Raw genomic sequence first — 18,095 nt, forward strand, 5'->3', positions numbered from 1 at the left:
CCCTGAGTGGCTTTGGTGTTGGTCCCTGAATGGGTCAGTTTGGGGGCCCCTTTAGTTGGCTTGGAAATTGGGGAGTGGGTGGTGATCAGGTCAGATTGTGTAGTTGTGTGGGCTGTTTTACCTCCTTCCCTGATGGAACTAGTGTGACCCTCTTATTCTTAGGTTCAGCACCACCCCTATTGACCTTGTTATCAGCTTTAGGGGCATCTGTTAAACGGGCCATTGATTTTTCTATGGTCGTGAGCCTGGCCTCAATTTTAATTAGCCGTGCTTCTAAGGGGCTAAGGAGAGACTTCAGGAGAGCAGTCATATTAGCGATGGTAATGACGCCTCCTTCCGTCAGGCTAGAATTAGAATTCGCCTGCTCCATTGCCCGGAGAGGTGAGTTAACTCGGGATGTAATTGTGGTTTACTCAGGCAGTTTGGGTGCGGATTTATCAGATTCCACATAGTCGGCTTCCAATACGGGATTGAGCTTGGCGGTTTTTGCCTTGCGACCGCCTGGGTTTTGGGTAGCTCTTTTCCTTTTCGGCATTGCTCCTTCTCTAACGCCTTGCTTTAAACGGCTATCTTTGGGGTTAGGACTAGCAATATTGACAGCAAGGGGGGGGGTACCAGATTGTGTAAGGATCTGTGGTGAAGTTAGTGGGTGGGGAAGATCATTAAAAGAGATTGAAATATCTACATCAGACAATGCCATTGTCCCATTTTTCCCAATATCCCCTGAAGCAAGAGGGGTACAATCAAGTTCTTTCTCTGGAGTCCTTGCGTGTGCTATAGTTCCCATAGAGGATCTTCTTACCCACTCGATTTCCTGGGATATCCGCCGTTCTAATACTGTAATTTCATCGATCAGGAGGGCGCCTGCTTTAACCAAATAATTATCCAGAGTGCCGGTTGGAGCTCCACTGGCCAGAGGACTTTTGCTCCTAGTTTCTCTGGAAGACATGGTCCTTTCCATTCCGGCCAGTGTCTGACTAGGTCGTGCTTGAAACGAGCCAAGGGGGGGGCCCGGTCCGTTCTCGCCCGTGCTCGAACTGGCTACAACGGCCCCTCCCTTGGCCCAGGCTTCGCCCGGCGCTGCCCTCACGCGTCCCGCGTACCGCGGGTTGGGCGTGGTTAAGTAGTAACGGGTGAGGGGCGGGAAGAATCCCCAGGTGCGGCCGATGTAGCGCCGCTTCGACTGCTGGGACTTGCAGTCCCGCTCCAGCACCGACTCACTGCTGCCAGGAATCGCCCCAAGGGTCCAGCCAGGTAGGGTCAGCAAACAAGCTCCAAATGCATCAAAGTCCCGAAGCCCTTAACGCCCTCGACTACGAGCGGCTCCCGCGAAGCGGGGGCCGCTAGTCGTGATAAGGACTGAAGGCGAGGGCGGGAAGAATCCCCAGGTGCGGCCGATGTAGAGCCGCTTCGACTGCTGGGACTCGCAGTCCCGCTCCAGCACCGCCTCACTGCTGCCAGGAATCGCCCCAAGGGTCCAGTCAGGTATGGTCAGCAAACAAGCTCCAAATGCATCAAAGTCCCGTAGCCCTTAACGCCCTCGACTGCAAGCGGCTCCCGCGAAGCAGGGGCCGCGAGTCGTGATAAGGACTGGAGGTGGGGGGCGGGAAGAATTCCCAGGTGCGGCCGACGTAGCGCCGCTTCGACTGCTGGGACTCACAATCCCGCTCCAACACCGCCTCACTGCTGCAAGGAATAACCCCAAGGGTCCAGCCAGGTAGGGTCAGCAAACAAGCTCCAAATGCATCAAAGTCCCGAAGCCCTTAACGCCCTCGACTGCGAGCGGCTCCCGCGAAGCGGGGGCCACGAGTCATGATAAGGACTGGAGGTGGGGGCGGGAAGAATCCCCAGGTGCGGCCGATGTAGCGCCGCTTCGACTGCTGGGACTCGCAGTCCCGCTCCAGCACCGCCTCACTGCTGCCAGGAATCGCCCCAAGGGTCCAGCCAGGTAGGGTCAGCAAACAAGCTCCAAATGCATCAAAGTCCCGAAGCCCTTAACGCCCTCGACTGCGATTGTTAATCAGTTAAGCGAGCTCAGCGTAACACAATTAGTCACCAGTGCTCGCACTATTCAGGACACGTGCGTATCCTCCTCTTTTCTACTTCAAATAGATTTGCACCCTCTGTATCCCTACTCCACGCTCTACCTGTACATTTATTTATTTTACCACTGTACTTCTACGCATATTTACTGTTTATCCTGTGTCTCCGAAAATTCAGTAAAAAGATTTGAACACAAATAGAATTGTAGTATTGGGCACTGACTACTCATCTGATCACTACCTAGGTAGGTAGGTAGGTAGGTAAGATCACTACCTAGGATTATTTAATATAATGTCTATGGCGAGAGGATGGATTTTCCTGTACCTAAAAATCCTCATGTGGTCATCATACAGGGTCCTCCACTAGCCTACGGACCTTTGGTTGTCGTCTGAAAGCGTATGAAAGGAGCTAGTATCTGCAAAACATTACAATAACAGTGAAACCAATTTAGCTGTATGATAATGACAGAAAGCATGGTGTCTAAACCACGCAGGTTTATTAGAAAAATGTAGTCAGGTTACAAACAACCCTCGTTAACTACAATCAATATATTCAAATGCAGTACATGTCCAAAAATTTGTGCAGTCTGAATTGATGCAAAATGTAACAAGATACATATGTGTTAAAAATGGGGTCTCAAGTTGGCAGAGGTATGCACCCTCTTCAAGAAGGGACTGACACTCTAGTCAGTGTAGTTCACACTAAGGGCCTCATGTATCAAATAAGCATTTTGAAATGACCAAATAGCAATTTTTACTTAATCACTATTTGGTAATCGCAAAATGCTATGTATGTAAGGATCGTCAAAGATTTTGTGATTCCTTAATATTCCCTAATAGTGATTCGTAAACTATTGAATCACTAGCAGGTAATGTTACTCCATTCATTTTGATGGGCCGAAAGGCCCATAGGTGCAAATGGTTTTGCATTAGCTAATTTGCGATTAACTAATTAGTAATCGCAAATTAGGTAATTCAAGCCAAGGGTGCCTAGGAACCTAAGGCACCCCTGAAGCACCCCCAAACAAATAAATGTGCACATGTAAAACATGTAAACCACAAACATACCCTTGGGGCATCTGTGTGCTATATGGCACTTTGAAAAATATAGTTTTGTGCATTTTTCAAAGTTTGTGCATGGTTACCATCGACTTGAATTCAATGGTAATTGCATTTTCCTAAATGCATAGCTGGCATTTGGAAAATGCTTAATACATGTGATAACCGTATCACAATTTGTGATTCCCTATTTGTAGTCGCAATTTTAGATAATCTCAATTTTTGCGACAACCTTAAATTGCAACTACAAAGCCTTTCAAACATCATGAAAGTCACAAACTGACGTTTTTTCCGAATCGTACCGTTTGTGAATGCAAAAAACTTTCAAACATCTAGCTTGCTACAGAGCAGTCTGGCTGAACTAAAGAGGCAATGTGTGAAGTGTTTGTGCACACACAGAGTAACACAGTGGAAACACCACAAAAGTACTCCACACCAATTTAGAAGAATAGCCAACATTTATTTGAGTAAAATAAGACAAAAATGACATGAATCTAACATACACAAGTCAAGTTATGAATTTTTAAAGATTAAATAAAAATGCAGTGTTCAGAAGTCTATAGCTCCAACTTGGGCTATCTGGTCGTTCTTAACTGGGACAAATCTCAAAGTTTAGTCTGACAACGATGGAGCACAGGCTGTATACATGAATCACGCAGACAACCCTCAGAGTACCTTTGATGTGTCAGAAATCAAAGACTATGTGTGGCGTAGGTGCAGAGTCATGGATGCAGGTGAGGCATTGGTATCTTGAGGGGGTGCAGGGTCCATGAAGCTTGTCTGCTCAGGGATGATGCATTGTGCAGAGTTGAAGCATTGGTTGCTTGAATGAGATCTTGGTCCCTGAAGGCGACGTGGTGTTGTTGATGCATCGATGACGAGAGCACACTACATCGATTCTTTCGCTTAGGTGCCGAACTGCTGGGCGGAAGGCGATGCATCAGTCAAAAGCCATGCAGGGATCAGATGCATCAGAGTCAGAGTGGTGCATCACAGACTTCGGTGAAGCAGTGCTCAAGACTCACGCAGTGTCAGTTCTTAGGAGGCACTGCTGCAAAGTCAAGGCTGCATTGAAAGTCGAGGTTGTTGTGTTGTGCACTAGGCAAGCTGTATCCACAGCTTCGGTGGAGGCAAAGGCAATGCGTCAATTTCACAGGGATGCACCGGTTCTGAACTGATACTTGGAGTCGATGCATCAGTTTCTTGGCTGCAGCACCACTGTCACCTCCAAGACCCAAGACTGCATTTGGCAGCACTTGACAGGACAGGATTCACAGCAGAGGCGCCCAGGGGCTGGTAGCAAGATGCCGGTGACATCTTTGATGTCCCTGAGACATGAGCAACAGGAGGCAAGTTCAGTCGAACCCTTGGACAACCTCAGAAAGCAATATGCATAGAGTAAAGTTCAGTCCTCTCACTCCTAGGCAAGAGGCAGCAGGCAGCAGGCCAACACAGCAAATCAAGCAGCAAAGTTACAGGCCATCCTGGCAGCACAGCAGCTCTTCTTCCTGGCAGAATATCCTCAGTCCAGAAGTGTTCTGAGCTTATGGTGTCAGAGGTGCAGTACTAATACCCATATTGGCCTTTGAAGTAAGGAGACTTCAAAAAAGGACTTTGCAGTGCACAGGACCGTGCCCTCTTGGTTCTGGCTTCAGGCACACTACAGGGTAGTATGGCGTTCTTTGTGTGGGGACAGGCATAGCTCTATGCACATACAAGTGTCCGCTCCTCCCACTACTCCAGCTCAGGAAGGTACATTAGCCTGGTGATGGGCCATCAGGATATGCAGGGCACATCTCAGCTCCATTTGCGTCTGACTGTCTAGAGTGAATTCACAAAGCCCAACTGTCATTTAACTCAGACATGTATTCCAGATGCAAGGTGAGTTCAAACAAATCCTCTTGTAGTTAAGCTTCTGCAGGCTGTAGACTAAGGGTGGGCGGGCGGCTACGCTCCGTGCCGGCTTCTACGCATTTTGCGTAGCAGGCGTAGAATCCGGCACTAGTGCGGAGGTGGGCGTAGTTTCTTGCCCACTTCACGTAGCTCCGCGAAGCCCCACTACGCCCACTACGCCCAGGGTTACTGTAGACTAAGACTAGACAGTCACTACTTCGTTACTTTGCCCAGGGAGTCCGGTTGCAGAGGTTACTTGGCTGTCCTTGGTGCTGACAGGATCTGCGGGAGCTGTAAAAAATTCAGCACTTGGCGAAACCACACTTTACGATGAAGTTATACTCTACCCTCAAAAACTAGACTCCCTTGGGGTCCCAGGACCTGGGTGGACCAGTTGGATTTCTTATACCTTGCACGCCAGCTAAGGGTGCAAAAGTAGCTGGCAGCTGGCAATCACCGGGGGTTGGTCACGCCAAAAATACTTTGCCACACACTTAATGACACCAACTTCAGGATGCAGGAAAATAGTTGCAGGGTTATTGCCGACATCAGTCACTTTCGCTGTGAGTTGCTCTCAGGCTGGAGTTGTCACTCAAGGGGTCGAAGACCCGACTGACAATCACCAAGCCATGGCTGCGGCAAATGTAGTTTTCAGATACTTCGGTTAATGGAGGTCAACAGGAGTGGACTCGTGGCTCAAAACTTGGCATGAGCTTGACTTCCACTCCAGACTTGTTGAACGCCACTTCTCTTTGGGCTCACTCTCGACAGGGGGTGAAAAAGTATGGTGTTTGATATAAAACATGACACATCTTGGTTGTTCCATAATGGAGCTGGCTATATATATATATATATATATATATATATATATATATATATATATATATATATATATATATATATATATATATATATATATATATATATATATATATATATATATATATATACATATATATATATATTACCTACTGGCGATAGCCAGTAGGTATATATAGTTAGGATTATTTCTCTATGGAACTTTTGAAAATTCTATGTCTAATAACTTTGGCGTTTGTGGACGGAATCGGCTGAAATTTTCAGGAAAATGGCACATTTTGTTTCTGAGCAGCCCTTGAAAATTTGGGGGTTTTCGTCAAGGGGGGGCCAAGAAAAAAGGGGGGTCCCAAAACGCGTTTTTCCCATGTTAATTTCCATAGGGCGTTTGGCCTCACTTTTAGCTCGAACGGCTGAATGGATTTGCACGAAACTTGGCAAAATTGTAGGGACTGTTAGCCCGATGTGCCTTTGCTGGGTCTCAATATATGTGCTCCAGTGGATTTTGAGATATTAACGTTTAAAAAAATTTATATATCTGTGACAGCGTCCCAGATAGCGCTCCAGATCGCGTACTTTGCGCGTCACGGAGCTTTGCGAAGCGATGCTGATTGGCTCTCCGGTGTCTGTCAACATTCTAAACAGTCCGGTGCGGCCGCCATCTTGTCTCTCGGTAGGATTGAGAGACAAGAAGAGGTGAAAAACGAAGGGGGAATTTAATGAAAGGGGGCAAGGTAGACCCCTTTTGACCCCCTAGGAATGATGTTGGGGTTATTAAAGGGTCCCGTGGGGAAAATAAAAAAAAATTTGATTTTTCACGGTAGAAGCGCTTCTCGGTTCGCGAACCGGGTCGCAAACTAACGGCTGAATGGATTTGCACCAAACTTGGCAAAATTATAGGGACTGTTAGCCCGATGTGCCTTTGCTGGGTCTCAATATATGTGCTCCAGTGGATTTTGAGAAATTAACGTTTAAAAAACAGATATATCTGTGACAGCGTCCCAGATAGCGCTCCAGATCGCGTACTTTTCGCGTAATGGAGCTTTGCGTAGCGAAGCTGATTGGCTCTTCGGTGTCTGTCAACATTCTAAACAGTCCGGTGCGGCCGCCATCTTGTCTGTCGGTAGGATCGAGAGACAAGAGGAGGAGAAAAACGAAGGGGGAATTTAATGAAAGGGGCTAGGTAGACCCCTCTTGACCCCCTAGGAATGATGTTGAGGTTATTAAAAGGTCCCGTGGGGCAAATAATAAAAATTAGATTTTTTGCGGTAGAAGTGCTTCTCGGTTTACAAACCGGGTCGCAAACTGGTAGCGAAACGTGAATTCGCCATTTTGTGTTTCGATTTAATTAAAGTACTAGGTATAAGGGGGTACGGGAGACGTATCCTGACCCCTTTTGTTTTCTGAGTGTGGCTGAGGAGGCTCATATATGTTGATACATGTCTTTCAGCGGCTGTGCGTGAGCGTTTTTTTTTTTTTTGCTGCGTGACGTCTGTTAACGTTCGATTCGATGGAAATCAGGAACTGTTGACCGCCATTTTGTCACTGCGAGAAAATATTTTGTTAAAAATAATTGTTATAAATTAATTCGTATTGATAAACATTGTCTGCGCCATCTTGTCTTTTTTGCAATGCCACACTTTTGTTGAGCACGGCAGCCATTTTAGATGCCTTGACCAGACCCACTCTCTGCACGCCGCCGATCCTCAGCATGGCTCTCCACCCTCGCAAGCATCTCCCCCACGCACTGGTCACCCCCGCTCTCTCTCTCATGCATGGGCCAGAAACCTCCTCCCATGTGCGCTGCTCTTCTCTGAGAATCACACCCTGTGCCCGCCCGACACCACCCTTTCACCCTATTCGCTACCGCACCCTCTGACACTCCTCTTCCTCTGTGTCCGATTGTCCAGGCCGGTCCCAGGCTATCACCTAGCCCTGCAGATGTAGTTTATGGCCCCAGCTGTAGAGAATCACCCCTCTTCAAAGGAGTTACAGTAGATCAAGGCCCCCACCTGATGAGATCCGTCACACCACACGCGTTCCTACTATCTGATAACCATCCTGTATTGTGCTTGGGGAGGGGATTCTCACTGTGAGGGTGTGTGGGACCGAGCCTGAAGCGGAAGATTCCAGGGATGCCTCTTTGTACATCAAAGTTTTTACAATTATGTGTCACATTAAAAAAAAATAGCACTCCAACAAAGTAGTAGGATTTTAACACTTTAATAACTTATAAATATATAGAACGCAACAAAAACAGTAAATACATTTAAACATTTTTTTGAAAAAAGAAGCAACAATGGTCAGTAGCTGTGTTTTGTGCGAATAGTCCCAAGGCAGCACAACGTGCTGAGCTCTGGACGGCACCCAGGTGATGTTACCTGGGTGCCGCACTGGTTTTTGGTATCCTACAATGCAGCTCCGAAAAACGGCGTGGGGCGTCCCGGAGGGTGCGCGGGGAGGCCTCGTCAGTAGCGGTCTGTTGTGCGAATAGTCCCAAGGCAGCAGAACGCGCTGAGATGTGGATGGCACCCAGGTGATGTCCAGTAAGTTGTCGCACTGGTTTTGGCATCCTACAATGCTGCTCGGAAAAAAGGCGTGGGGCGCCCCGGGGAGGGGGGGGGGGAGGCGGCGTGAACGGGCCTCCCCAGGTTGAGGCTCGTCTGCTGTACTGGGGCGCCCCTTTACCGTTTCAGTTGCCATTCCGCCCGCTTTTGCTACACAGTGCATCATCCTCCATTCAGCTGTTTATCGCCCGCTCTTGCGGCTACAGCGTCTCGCTCACCATGTAGTTGAGTTGCGCCCACTCTTGCGGTGCAGTGATAGGCGGCTGCCACAGGACTCTTAAAATGGCGGACGGCTCTTTGGATTTGGGCCTGGTCCACTAAAATGGCCCTGGGACACCTTGGAACTCGGACGTCCCCTGAGCCTTGAAGATTTTACAAAAGTCTTGGGGGCTCCCGACTCCTGCAGGCTTCCGGTGGGGAGCGGCTGCCATGATTGCTCGCGGAATGACCACGAGGGAGCCACGAGATGCTGGTGCTCTCAGGCTGACGCCAGCTTCAGTCTGAAACATCTAGAAACAAGGTGGGGCTTTCATCGTTTGGGGAAAAAAAATTTTAATCAAATGAAAAGTGTTATTTTTAGGTCATTTGATCAAGCCTTCCATCATTAGGAAACCAAAAGTAAAATGAACCAATGAAAAGTTTTATAAAGAAGTCACATGACCTGTTATGCTTACGTTACGCGCTGCTATAAAAAGCGTAGAAAATCCGTTGGCACGTGAGGCGGCGTCAGTAGCGGACCGATGTGCGAATAGGCCGAAGGCAGCACAACGCGGCAAGATCCGGATGGCACCGAGGTGGTGTCCAGCAAGTTGCCGCACTGGTGTGGCCATCCTACAATGCTGTGCCGAAAGTCGGCGTGGGGCGCCCCGTTGGCCTGTGAGGTCGCGTCAGTCAGTGGGGGCTGTTTGAGAAAGCAATGTGATGCTGTGCGTCGCCCCCAAGATGGAGGCTCCTCGGCTGCAGTGGGGCGCCCCTTGGTGTTTCACTCGCTATCCAGCTGAGTTGCGTCCGCACTTGCGGCTACAGTAGGCCGAAGGAAGCACAACGCGCCGAGATCTGGATGGCACCGAGGTGGTGTCTAGCAAGTTGCCGCACTGGTGTGGCCATCCTACAATGCTGCGCCGAAAGTCGGCGTGGGGCGCCCCGTTGGCCTGTGAGGTCGCGTCAGTCAGTGGGGGCTGTTTGAGAAAGCAATGTGATGCTGTGCGTCGCCCCCAAGATGGAGGCTCCTCGGCTGCATTGGGGCGCCCCTTGGTGTTTCACTCGCTATCCAGCTGAGTTGCGTCCGCACTTGCGGCTACAGTAGGCCGAAGGAAGCACAACGCGCCGAGATCTGGATGGCACCGAGGTGGTGTCTAGCAAGTTGCCGCACTGGTGTGGCCATCCTACAATGCTGCGCCGAAAGTCGGCGTGGGGTGTCCCGTTGGCCTATGAGGTGGTGTCAGTAGCGGACCGATGTGTGAATAGGTCGGAACCAGCACAAGGCGCCAAGATCCGGATGGCACGGAGGTGGTGTCATAGTTGAGAGTTCTGAGCAGTGCTTGTAACACTGTCTGAAGCTTATTTGCACCTGCTGCAGCTTCACTATTGCCCTGGTGTGGCCAAAGATCGCCCATGACATAGGCGGCCGGCTCCCATGGTCCGGCGGAACTTTTTTCCTTTTCCTTTCTGCATCTTGTCCCACAATCTGTTTGACCTTTAGACACGACCAGGTCCCTGAATGTGTGCAGGGGGACGCTATTGATTGAATCAAAATGGCGGCTTCACACAAAGCTGACTCAAGCGTTGCTGGTGATGCTATACAGACAAAAAATGGTTTTTAGTTTGTACATTCTTCAGGATTTTTCCATCCAAGTCTGCTTGAGAGTTTGTAGAACAATGGCTTTAGATCTTGCCCTCCCCTCTTTTGACTGTTGGTTCTTGTTGCCTATCTCTTCTGATGTCACTGACCATGTCATGAATGATGTAATATGTGACATCATCAGCAGTGGATTGCGGGTGCGTGATATATAGTTAGCGCAACTAACTATATATGCGAATTTCAATGGTTTTATGCGAGTAAAATAAGGTTTTGTAAATGCTAATCCCTAACTATATATGGTCTATAACCTATGGTTTTTTCAGTGAATTTTCAAGGTTTTGTAAATGCTAATCCCTAACTATATATGGGCTAAAACCTATGGTTTTTTCAGTGAATATATATATATATGTATAATACCTGCTGGCAGTAACCAGTAGGTAGTTATAGTTAGGACCTAGTTTCCATAGGAAAAACATTTTTTGATTTGCTAATAACTTTAGCGTCATTTGACGAATCCTCACAAAATTTCCAAAACTAATGGGCCTCTCACATCAGCTGCCGTTTTGAAAGTTTTGGGGTTATCTGTCGAGCGGGGGCTGAGAAAAATGGGGGTCACAAAACACATTTTCTCCATTTTGAACTTTAGTCTAAGCTACAGCCCAAACTGCTGAATGGAATTACACGAAATGTGGCAGAAAGGTAGCCCTTGGTCCAGAAAGCACTCTTATTGTGGAATGGTGTATATCCGTACAGCAGTTCCTGAGAAATGTAAAGATTTCTCAAATAAACAACTGTGGCAATCTTGTGACTCGGTTGATCCGAGTCACAAGCAAAAATGTTAAAAAAAGAAAAGGGGGCAGGATAGAAACACCCTGATATCCTAGGCTCCAGGGCTAAAAAACAGCATTTAAAAAAAATTATCTGTGGGATTCGTGGTGGATCCACCCTTTGAGTACTTTAGGCCCCCGGGTAGGCCAGGTCCAGGGGGCAATTAAAAATAAAGTATAGTGTAGTTCCTATTTTCCCAATAGGCTCTGCGCATTGGAATAACATAAACAGCAGTGTAGACGTAGGATTGAGGTCATCTAGGTCTCTACTGACTATGCTAAACTTAATTTAGGTTTGTGCCAGCTAGCTCAGAGGTCACTGAAAACTTTCTTGAATGAGACAGGGAAGGACAAGCTCCCCTGGCTCAGACAAGAAGGGATTCAGTTTCCGACAACCGCGTAAACATGACAACTTTGCTCCCTCAGAATAAGAGTATATCACTAGAGTCATGTGAAAACAATAGACAGCTATTTCACTCAGTCAGCAGTGCATACTTAGTTTCGCCAGAGTGCAGAGAAATAGAGAGACGGGCGTTTTCAATAAAAAGGTGTTATTTATTGAGCAGTCTTCTTTCTCATACAAGAGAAGTGAAATGCCACAATTGCAATACTTAAAGTAAAGTAAAGTAAAGTGCGTACAGTAAAAGTTGTATTATGAAATAATACTGTAAAAGCATTGATATGGTTTCTTAGCCATATGATACTTTAAAATGGATAAAATATATACATACACAAAAAAATTGACTAAAATACTCAACTGGTGCTTCTAACTAAGCCTACCCCGGTGTACCTGACCTAAGCCTAATACTCGGGAAGGGATGAGTAAGTAGCAGCTTTAAGTTAAGTTAGTTAAGATAATTTTGCCAAGAATCTGCATCAAGAAGTCTCTTTAAGGGGTTAGTCAGCTCCGTACCTTGGTAATAGAATGTGGGAGGTCTGATATCTCTTTCCTCAGGATTCGATATTCCAGCAACCCGCAAGGGTAGGCTGGAAACACAGGAGCTGGATTTTCTCGGCTGGAGAAAAAGACAGCGTCTCGCTCAGTGCGTCAGACAGAAGGGGCGGCTTCCGTGGGCACTCGCATCAGCTGGGCTCTCGGGCAAGTAGATGGCCGCTCTGCTCCAAACCACCGTGTGTTTGCTTAAGGCAACTGTTGGTATTTTATACCTGAAAGGTGCCGGGTTTGACGTAAGGTTGGACATAAGACGTCACCAAGAACTAACAGTTCCTGCTGAACTTCAGGAGTTCTTGTTCAAATCAAAACAAAAGCAGGGGGGTTTCCCGGGCTGCTGGAGGCTTAGTTTGTTTAAAGAACGCTTTGTGCTTTCTAGGAGTCGATGGGAATAACCGTGCTGTGCTTTGGATTGCATGGGCTATTACTGAATATGAATGTGATTCTTATGCCTTTATCAGGATATTATTGATTATAACCTCAAAAGGGCATAAATCGGGAATATAGAATTAGGGTCCTAGATATGAACACGACACCCACTCCACGGATTGATGTCCTTCATTACTAAAAACGAAGCAATAGTAAACATTCAATGATGCATGTGTTTTTTTCCGACCCACCCCAAAATACATATTTCGCATTTGAAATGGTATTAGGTAAATACACGAAAAATGAGTGTTTGTACTGTATGCTTTTCAAGCAGTGTCATCATTCAGATAAAAGCATATATATATCAGCTGAATGAATTGCGAAAATCACACATGAAATGGCTCTAAATACAGAAAAGAAGTTCGAGACCATTTCATCACATATTTATACAAATTGCTGTATATGTGCTAGAGGCTGAGGTAAGATATTGTCTCTAGTATCCTAAAATAGAAGCTCTGTTGTCTAAGACTAGTTCTACTTTAAGCAGAGTACCATGTGCCAAAAAAAGTAAATATTTTGAAAATTTGGGCAAAAATAATTTCGCTTTCAGGGGAAAAGTTCCAAATATTTTCTGTAGCTTTATTTATCAAAAACTGAAGGCCGAAAGCAGAGTTCAGAGAACGCTGTGTGCTCATTGTTTTTATTAGGAGTTATTCTCGTTGGTTGGAGAGAACATTATTTCAGACAGACCTGCAAAAAATTGGTCTACCACATCAGGTGAAAGTTCGGCTAAGTTTGAAAATATTGCTACTGCGCAGTTCTCTGTGTGAGTGCTATCATCGATAGTTGGATCAGCAATGCTCACAGAAGGCTGTACCTGTTCGGTGCTGCTTTCCTCTCTTACCTCACCGCCACATACTCGTAGTGGTGAAGTCTCAACGAATGCCGTCATCAGAATCGGTAGCCGCTGGGGACAGCACGATGCATGAGTTGTTACGGGACCTAGCAAAGTATCAATATCCATTGGTACTGCTGATTGTAGTGTAAGATGTCCAACACGCATTCTTCTCCGCATAGCAGACATCAAAGCACAGGTATGATGCAATCTTGCCAAATCGGTCTGAATGAAAGAAACCAGGTTGTACTTAGATCTCTTACCCGGGCCAATCCGAGGACCTTAGTGATACAGTCTTGGTATCGTATTGCTAGGATCGTTTCTTCCATCTTTGCTAGAGTCTTGCCTGTGGATTGGCTTGCCATATCGGAGCAGAAGTAGCAAAAATAAAACTCCTGCCACGAGTCCCAAGATTAAGGGTAGGCCGTCAAAGACAGAATGGACAAAATTCGGGAAGATGCCCAGAACTGTTTCAAAGGATGCTAACAGTCCCGAAAAAAATTGTCTTAAATACATGTGCGATGCCACTGGTATCAGACATGTTTAAGATTTGGCTCAACACTTCTACGAAATGTATGGGGCAATTTGTTGATAAGAGGGTATGTACCACTGCTGGTGTCCTTGCAACTTGCAGATCATATGTTTCTTTTGATGACGTTAGAGGCACAGTTGTTTGTAAAAGAATAGACTTCATTCTGCTTAAAGTATCAATTCGAATAGAAGAGATATTCAACCGAGGCCATAACGCAGCCCCCATATCTGGATTGCTGTGTGGATACAATACTTGCATACAGCAAATTGCCCTGGAAGTTACAGTTGTCAGGTAGGCTTTTCCTGGCAGAATGCCACAACAGCTATGGTCACTTATTAAAATGTAACTACCGTTTGAAAGTGGTCTAAAGAATGGCTCTATCTGTTTTGCAGGCGTGCCATGCAGGTGACATTAAAGGTTGTTTGAAGACCCTTCGCAGGCTCCATGCAAATTAATTCCTTGACACAGAAGTGTACCGCTTAGTGATTTTTTACAATTTTTACCACTAAGAAATACCTCTCTGTTTCCTTCACTATAACATCTGTGTGTATAAGGTAAATCCCAGGTTGATTTGATGTATTCTTTACCCAACCGTTCATACTGGCCTGCTGGTATATACTCTTGACAGTAATTAAACTGGAAAGTTGTTATCGGAATTGTAATCGTTCCATGTATTATCCATTCAATGACAGGTCTCTCTGACATTGTCAATGGTAATCTCGAGTTTTTCAATGCTCAGAATCGTATAGTCTGCTCCTTTTTGTGCCAAACTGATTTGTTTATCTGTAAGGTTAAAGATACCGAATAATGACGTTGTGTTGATTAAACGCCATGGTACCTTGCCTGAACGCAGATTTTGCAACGTCCAGCCAAGCTGTACAATAGAACGTAATTGAGACTGACCATGTTGTAACATTAGTAAGCCCTGCTCTATTATATCAAAGGCAGATGATACAATGCTGTCCAGTGAATATATTCTGGAAGACAGACTCGTTAACCCATTGTCCACAACAGAAAGTGATTTTTCCAAATTTATATGATCAATTTCTCGTATTTTTTCTGCTGTCTCAATTTGCATTACTTTCCATGCTTCGTTGTATGCAGCGTATACACCGGCCGCTATGCAACGTTTTTGACGCTGTTTGCGTGGTCCCATTATGAAATCACGCAAGTCAGCACTGTCTTTAAGTAAAGTCAAGTGTTGCTTAATTTCAGCCAGTGTGGATTTCTGTAGCCACTCAAGGCATAGTTTCCCTACACTGTATGTTGTAACTATCCCTGGATGTTGTCTCTGGGAATATCTAGGGTCTGGTCTGGTCATTTTGAACCCCTGTGTTTTGTTCAGGAATCTATCTTGACAGTTATTCGTGTCTATTGGCCAGATCAACCACTTTTTCCAATCAGTATGTGTTCTGTTTTGGTGTGAAATATTAGAAACGTCTATCTCCACATCAGTAGTGCTTTCACTATAAGGCATGGGTTTCGGAATAGATGGTGTATTCAAGTTTTTTATCTTAGCTAGGCCAAGACAAGTAGTTTGTTGAATTGTGTCATTCAAGAATATCATTTGTTCTGGGATCATGCAGGCCCTAAACAGTGCTTCTAGGCCTTGTACTTGCCAATCTTTAGAACCCCAGATTGTTTTTGTTTCAATGGTGTTTTTCCAAAATTCGAAACCTAATGTAGACATTTTGTCATGAAATTTTTCTGAGTAAATCAATTTAGTATTTGTTAAGCATGGGCGGAAAATCCGTTCCGCTCGCGGATTTTGCGGATTTTCGGTAAATTCGCAATCTGCGAACGCTCGCGAATTTACCGAAAATCCGCAAATTCGCACGCAGCGGATTTTTTTTCTTGGTGATACAATTTTGCGGCGTGCGGTGTAAGTTCGCAATTGCGAACATGTAGGTGCGGCGAGCAGCAACAATCTCGCACTCGCGAAATTACAAAAATTGCAATTCTGCACAAGATATCTACTAGGAAGCAGCATAGACCTTCTGAAAATGATGATTTTTATCAGAATAACTCCTCAGGTTGACATTTGCCTGCACTTTTTTGGATTTGAGGCCTTTTGATTTTCTTTGGATAACTTTTGGATTAGAAATCAACTTTCTCATATAAGCTTGTTTGGGGCATTACAGTTGCTGTAATGCTGTTCTGCAGAAAAACGAGTTTTGCAAAAGTGAAAGCAGGTTCAAAAGTTCAAACTCATCATTAGTAACCATTCCCTGTAGTGCTTCCTGACAAGGGCCCCTCCAGAGTTCAGTTGCTAGTTGCAACAATTGTATGACCCTGCTCTGACCCTCACAGCAGGCTCATAGAATAGCTACAAGTAGGCCACAAAGGTCCTGGAAAAAAAATTGCACTGCAACAGAAAGCAAATTACAGATAAGGAAGCAGGTGCCAGACTGGAATTTTAAAACAGTGACACATTAATAAATCAACCCCAAATTAATTCATGTCAGTTGAAGCAGGCAGGTGTGATTGCTCTTTCCCCCCATAATCTACAGTGATGATGAACCAGAGGGTGGCATTGATGTACCAGAGGGTGGCAGGGGTGAAACATAGGGTGCTGGGAACCTCTGATGATGAACCAGACGTAGAAACAACATAATCGTGACCGTTGCGAGCCGACATGTAAGTTCGCAATTGCGAACTGGTACAAAACCCTCGGGAACTTTCAGAAATCCTTTACGAACTGGCAGAAATCCTAGCGAACACAACAAAAAAAAATCCGCAAATTCGCAAGAATTCGCGGATTTTCCGGATTGCGAGTTCGCAAATTTGCAAAATTCGCGAACACCAGATCCGCAAAATTTTCCCATGCTTAGTATTTGTCAACATTGTTTTCATTCCTGTTCTATTTAACATTTTAAAATAAAACGTTCTAGGATCACTGTTATTAAACCCTGAGAAGTATTGGAATTTCTCAAAAAAAAATTTCGAACTGCCTTTTGGTGGCGTTGGACAGTGTTCCCACTGGTTAAAATATAAAAAAATTCTAGGCTGAGCAGTTTTATGCAAATAGTGATCCCCATAATGGTTATAGCAGTATAGCTCTTCATAATTGGAAGAACCCTGCAAGTAATCTTGTTCTGTAAATTTAGCTGACATTACTTAATCTGACATCATATTATTAATGTTTTCAAAGTCCCAGTCATCAGAGAAGGTACTAGGTGTCACAAAATCACTTAATGAAATCTTGAGCTGGTGAGGATACTTCAAGAGCTCGACCGGGCCAAGAATGTCATAATCAATTCTGTCCCAAGCTACCCCACCGGGTATTGGAATGGCTGTGATGTTCACTGATGACAGTTCTCTTTTCTCGATGTGAGAGGATGTGTGTGGCTTTAGGACCAAGTTGATGTTCTGACTTTCTGTGTCCATTGTACTATATTTTCCTTCAATGAATTTTCCCAAACAAAGAACCATGATGAGCCAAAGCAGGAGGAAAAGTACACCTAACACGATCCAAAATTCAATCCATGGTGAAATTAGATATGTTTCTTTTAGTTGTTAAAAAAGTTCAATTACTTTGGGGCATATTATCAAGGGGGTTTATCTCCGCTTTTTTGGCTTTAAAAGCCAAGAAACCGGAGATAAAGTTATCTCCCTATTACCTAGCTGTTGCTAACACCAGTTAGCGACAGCTAGTAGGAGATAGCGACCATCTTGGGCCCCACTTTGCATGTCAGTGATGTTTATCACTAATGACATGCAAAGAGGGCGTGCCAAGATGTTAGCGACTGTATACAGTCGCTAACATCGCTATCTTCTATTACCAACTTTTGGAGATATTTGCGCTAAGCGAGAATATCTCCAAAAGCTAACACCTGCCCTGAGCAGTTCTTAGCCATGTTATCCAATGGGAGGTGGATAACATGTCTAAGAGCATTACCCCGGTAATGCATGAATATCGCTGACTTTTCAGCGATATTCATGCATTGCGGCAATTTTTATCGCATTTGCAATAAACCTTGGTAATACCAAGGTTTATTTAAGGTAAAAATCGCCGCAGCTCAGTAAATTTTTGTTTCTAACCAAGCAATAGCGATAATTATCGCTATTGCTTGGTAATATGCCCCTTTGTTATTAAAAGTTATTGTAGGAGGCATTTCTTCATGCTTGCTTGGGTCTTCAGAGAAGTTGTCGAAATTGATGAAGTAGCCTGATGCAGTTCTGTCATTTGCTGGAATTGCTTCTGGATTTTCAGTTGCTTTTGCATTTTTCTTTGTTTCATTAGAATACTCTGAGGCTACATCATTGTAGATTGGTGTTTCTTGACGAACTGTTACTATTTGGGTTTCAAGAGGCACAAGTTCCATGGCATTATTGCATAGTC

Source organism: Lissotriton vulgaris, chromosome 7 (genome assembly GCF_964263255.1).
Source record: "Lissotriton vulgaris chromosome 7, aLisVul1.2, whole genome shotgun sequence".
NCBI lineage: Eukaryota > Metazoa > Chordata > Amphibia > Caudata > Salamandridae > Lissotriton > Lissotriton vulgaris.